Source organism: Colobus angolensis, unplaced genomic scaffold, assembly GCF_000951035.1.
Source record: "Colobus angolensis palliatus isolate OR3802 unplaced genomic scaffold, Cang.pa_1.0 Scaffold66, whole genome shotgun sequence".
In the NCBI taxonomy this organism is placed as follows: domain Eukaryota; kingdom Metazoa; phylum Chordata; class Mammalia; order Primates; family Cercopithecidae; genus Colobus; species Colobus angolensis.
Genome location: NW_012120265.1, coordinates 3,021,063 through 3,027,180, shown reverse-complemented (window position 1 = coordinate 3,027,180; position 6,118 = coordinate 3,021,063).

Sequence of the window (6,118 nt, the reverse complement as noted above, 5' to 3'; positions counted from 1 at the left end):
GGAGCTTGCAGTGAGCTGAGATCCGGCCACTGCACTCCAGTCCGGGCAACAGAGCGAGACTCCGCCTCAAAAAAAAAAAAAAAGAAAAATTCCAAAGCTACAGAAATCGGACCCCCACACCCCTCCCACTGGACACCCTCCATCCCACCACCCTGCACTCCGGCTCCCCCTCTTGCTCTCACACACTTATCTTTCCCTGACCTATTTCAGAGTGGTGGGCCCCAGGGGGAGGGCTTTCTCCACATCCCCACAAAACAGCTGGCTCATGAGCGCACCCAGCCTGCCACACTGTTGGCTAATACACATTCGCACATCACCCCAATGTCCTTATAACGTCTTTTATAGGTTTTTTAAAATCCAAGTCCCAGTTAATGACTGCATGTGATTTGTGATGTCTCTTTAGCCTCCTTTTAATCTATTAGTTTGAACCACGTAAAACTGCTAGGAGTTGACCATCTTTCACATAGTCCCACCACCCAACACAGTGGTCCCCAGGCTCTCCATTCCTTTATTTTTTTGAGACAGGCTCTTGCTCTGCCACCCAGGCTGGAGTGCAGTGGTAGAATCATAGCTCATTGCAGCCTCAAACTCCTGAACTTAAGAGATCCTCTTGCCTCAGCGTCCCGAGCAGCTGGGACTACAGGTGTGCATGACGCCTGGAAAGTTTTTAAATTTTTCAATACATTGCCTAGGCTCACATTCGTTCTTCCCAAAGAGGAAGTGCCTCTCGCCTCCCCTCTCACCAATGGCACCTGTGTGGACCAGCAGACCCTTGTTCCAGCCAGATGTGCTAGAGTCTGCGTGAGGTTCATTTCAACAGGCCGAGAATGTGAGGCATCCCCAGCTCACCTCAGGCCGCCCCTGCCTTCCCAGCCCAGGGATCAGCCACTCTCCCAGGAGCCCACAGCCTGAGATGAAATCCACTCCACACCTGCAGCAAGAAGCCAAAGTGTGACGATAAGGGGCTCAGTCCAGAAGGTACACACCTCACAGGACAATAATCCAGACCAGACTGCAGCTTCGCGGGATGAAAAGCAGCAGGAGAGGCTGCTCGGAAAGAAGGGCCCAGAGATAGCCATCATCTCAACAGCAGACCTCCAGGATCCCAGGAAAGAATCCGACTGTGGAGAGAGGCTGACTGTCCCTACATATCGGACAATCGTGAAAAGCCATTGTTGACGCTGCTTGTCTGATAATGGCGCTGCAGCTATGCAAAACAGGTACCCTTTTTTGCTTCTAGAAATGCATACTACATACTGCAGGTCAAAATGGCTGAGTATCACCAATTCACAGGGCTCCACCTCAGACGCAAAGGTGAAATGACACAAGAGACTTGCTTTAAAAACCACACCAGTGAAGAAAAAAAAAGAAAACGGAGAAGAAAACCTTCACAACTGTCACATCAGGGAGACAGAGGCACAGGGCTCACTAGCTCTTGTATGTTAGAGAATTCATCATAGATGTTTCTACACGGAGGATGCAGTGGGGCTGCAAACTATGCACTATGGATCCCTGTGCTGAAAAAGAGGTGAGGACAGTGCAGATAGCGCGGCTCTGACCAATCACCTCTGACTGGGATCTGCAGTCCCTTCTGTCAGGGCTGCCAGGAGCCTGCACTCGCTCTGCAAAGAGCTGATGCTTCAGGAAGGTGCCATGCTCACTGTCGCAAGGGCTCTCCAGAGTCTAATGAGCTCCGCCTCCCGGGTTCATGCCATTCTCCTGCCTCAGCCTCCCGAGTAGCTGGGACTACAGGCACCCGCCACCACACCTGGCTAATTTTTTGTATTTTTAGTAGAGTTGGGGTTACACTGTGTTAGCCAGGATGGTCTCGATCTCCTGACCTCGTGATCCACCCGCCTCAGCCTCCCAAAGTGCTGGAATTACAGACATGAGCCACCGCGCCCGGCCAGTTACCCAGCTCTTAAGCAGCTATTCAACCCACACAGAAAAAGGCACGAGGACCTGCTGCCAGCCGTGGTACCCCAGGACCCAGCAGCCCCCCATGTATCAGAGAAAGCAGAACTTTGCTCTCAAAGGAACGTGCTCCAGCAAGGAGAGTTCAAGGTCATGAACCCTCCGTGACAGCGGAGCCCTGAAAAGCACTGGTGCCAGGGCCTGGACCCAACCTTCCCACCACGCCCCTCGGTTCTGAATGCCACAGAGCATAGCTGGGTGTCATGGCCCTTCTCTGCCAAGCTAGACTATCCCGACCACCATGAAAGCACTCCCACCACCGTGACAAGCACAAACTGCCTCTCAGTTGTGAGCTGCTGCCCAGCATGTGCCCTTTAGCTTCCCTGCAGCTGCTCTGGGGAGGCCTCTCCCTCTCGCAAGGCCCTCAGGGCAGTGCCTCCCCAGCGAGAGAGCCCCAGCTCAGCCTGGGGAATTACGGACCCTGATGAGACCACAGGCAGGAGCTGGTGCTGCTTTTTAGTCTGTGGCTCCTTGTGAGGACTGGGAGGGGGCACCTGGTACCCTGGCAGTTCCCACAGGCACACACACTTACACACTTACTCATGCATACACACACGTGCACACGCAGCCCTGACCCCAGTGTCCTCCATCTCCGCTGCCCTATGGCCCCTCCATCCATTCGGGGTCCAACCTGGGCCACACCGCCCAAACTCCAACACCACGGCCCCTCCCCTAATCCCCACCACTGCCATCTCAGAGCCCTCCTCCGAGCCTTGGTCAAGGCACCCCAGCAGCTCCTAAAGGCTCCAGGACACAGCCCGGCCCCTGCCCTGGCCCCACACCCACCCTCCCTCCTTCTAGGCAAAGTGCTGTGCCCACCCCTCTGCCTGACAGGTACAGCTTCTGAACAACTCCAGAGGCGCCATTCCTGCAAACTTTCCCTTAGCAGGGGAGCCCACCCCTCCGCCTGGGGCCCTCACGGCACCCTGGCCAGGCGGCATGTGCTGTCTTCTAATAGTGCAACCGCGGGGGTCAAAGGCTTCACTCTCCCTCTGCTGGCCTCACTGCCCTCAGTCCCACAAGCACAGCAAGGCCAGGAAGTAAGAAAACAGCAGGGGATGGCTGGAGGCCAGGGCCAGGCTGAAGAGGTTGCCCGGCAGCTCACAGAGGGTGCAAAAGAACGTAACAGACATGGGCTCAAAGGCGGGAGCACAGGGCCAGGGCTTGGCCACGTATCTGACCTCCCCAGGGCAGGGATCAACCCAAGGGGGTGGACACACCTCCCTAAGGGGTGACCTTGGGTATGAGCACAGGGTCTGACAAGGGGTGGTGGGGAGGGAGCAGAAAGGAGCAAAAGAGAAATCAAAGAAATCAGAGACAGCAAGACACTGCGATAGTGGCTGCCCAATTCTGTAAGTTTACTAAAACAGCACTAAGCTCTACACTTAAAAACAAAGGGACCAGGTGTGGTGGCTCATGCCTGTAATCTCAGCACCTTGGAAGGCCAAGGTGGGAGATCACCTGAGGTCAGGAGCTCCAGACCAGCCTGGCCAACAAGGTCAAACCCAGTCTCTACTAAAAATACAAAAATTAGCTGGGCGTGGTGGTGTGCACCTGTAATCCCAGCTACTCAGGCTGAGGCAGGAAAATCGCTTAAATCCGGGGGGTGGAGGTTGTAGTGAACCAAGATCGCGCCACTGCACCCCAGCCTGGGTGACAGTGCAAGACTCCATCTAAACAGAAAAGAAGGGGGTTCCCCGGTAGGGCATCAGACCTCAATCAAGCCAAGAGAGAAATGTGGTGGCAGCTGATGGTGGTGAGCTCCTGTGGTGGTGGTAGCTGGACTGAGAGGGAAAACTCTTTTTAGTTAGACCTGGTATAGTATTAGTTATAACCCCCTACCCCGTCATCCTGAATCTGGGTAATTAATTGGGATAAAAATAGAAGTCGTTTCGTGTATTCACCACTAACAGTAAAGTGTCAGCTCAGGTCACTTTCACATAATCACTGGGACTCTCCTAACAATTTGAAAACACATCCGGTAAGTCTACTACGGGGTAAGTACTGACCAAACACTTGCCAGCACTCCTCCAGGTAATGGCATCTTATCTCCAATGTTCTGGCACCCTAAAACCACACCTGGGCTACCTGAGGATTCAAAAAAACAAAATGAGCTTTTTTTTTAAAAAAAGATGGAGCTTTGCTCTTGTTAACCCAGGCTGGAGTGCAGTGGCACAATCTCGGCTCACTGCAACCTCTGCCTCCTGGGTTCAAGCGATTCTCCTGATTCAGCCTCCTGAGTAGCTGGGACTACAGGCATGTGCCACCACACCCAGCTAATTTTGTATTTTTAGTAGAGACAGGATTTCTCCATGTTGGTCAGGCTGGCCTCCGACTCCTGACCTCAGATGATTTGCCTGCCTTGGCCTCTCAAAGTGTTGCGATTACAGGCATGAGCCACCAAGCCCAGCCTGTATTTTCTTCTTTTTATTAAGACAAGATCTCACTCTGTCGCCCAGGCTGGAGTGCAGTGGTGCAATCATGGATCACTGCAACCTCTGCCTCCCAGGCTCAAGCGATCCTCCCACCTTAGCCTCCTGAGTAGCTGAGGCCACAGGCGCGCGTCACCAGGCCCAGCTGATTTTTGTATTTTTTTTGTACAGATAGGGTTTCACCATTTTGCTCAGGCTTGTCTCAAACTCCTGAGCTCAAATGATCTGCCTTCCTCACCCTGCCAAAGTACTGGGATTACAGGCATGGGCCATCGTGCCCAGCCACATGCGCAAATTTTAAACTCACCACTTTTAGGAACCCAAGACTGTATGGAACTCACCCTGCCTTGGTCATAATCTCAGGGCTCAGGAGAAGATGGCGTGTTCACCTCCAAGGATGAGTCAGGACAGCCATCCTTCCAGGAACTCTGACGGCAGTCAGGACAATGGCTTTGAAGACAAAGTAGCAACTTTTTTTTTTTTTTTCTTGTTGAGACAGAGTCTCACTCTGTTGCCCAGGCTGGAGCACAGTGGCGCCATCTCGGCTCACTGCAAGCTCTGCCTCACGGGTTCACGCCATTCTTCTGCCTCAGGCCTCCCACTGGGACTACAGGTGCCTGCCACCAGGCCCAGCTAATTTTTTTTTTTTTTTTTTTTTTTTCCGAGATGGAGTCTCGCTCTGTCGCCCAGGCTGGAGTGCAGTGGCCGGATCTTAGCTCACTGCAACCTCCGCCTCCCGGGTTCACGCCATTCTCCTGCCTCAGCCTCCCGAGTAGCTGGGACTACAGGCACCCGCCACCACGCCCGGCTAATTTTTTGTATTTTTTTAGTAGAGACGGGGTTTCACCGTGTTAGCCAGGATGGTCTCGATCTCCTGACCTCGTGATCCGCCTGTCTCGACCTCCCAAAGTGCTGGGATTACAGGCGTGAGCCACAGTGCCCAGCCAGTAGCAACTTTCTATCCTAAGTATTTTAACACTTGAAAAAGAAGAAAAGTGAGCCCAGGTTTACACACTCAAGAGAAGTGGAGGCAATGCACAGGAGGAGTCTGGCAGGAGGAGAGTGAGGGCTGCACTGGAGGAATGCACAGGAGGAGTCTGGCAGGAGGAGAGTGAGGGCTAGACGACAGGTCGGCCAGGAGCTTTGGCTAGTTGTCCCTTACCATCCAGAAAGACAGCATATTTTTCCTGGGTAAACAACTCATGCACTCAAAGTAAAATCCCAGTACGAGATGACTGTTCAGCTGTGACTCCCACAGGCTACCATGAGTGGAGAGGGAACAGGTAGTGCAGACCTGACCTGAGGATGAAGGAACAAAGTGGGACCAGTACCAAGCAGCATCTACAAGATCACCCAGAGCACCTGCATAAAAACACACGTGTTGACGCCTAAAAGGTCTGCACCTATCCACAGACCTCATACTTTCAGGTGAGCTAAGAAAAGCAAGTCAAACCAATAGGCACGCATTTTTCCCACTGAATGTATACACTGCTTTGTTTAGCCATTCACCTGCTGATGGCCACTGGGGCTGCTTCCAGTTTGGGGTTCTCATGAATAGAGCTGCTGTCAGCATTTGGCGAAGCCCTACGTACGCACACCTTCAACTATGCTAGGTCACACGTAGGTGTATGGCATGAGAGTTCCGGGCAGCACTTTCGCCAGGCACAGTGGCTCATGCTGTAATCCCAACACTTGGGAGGCCTGGAGTGAGA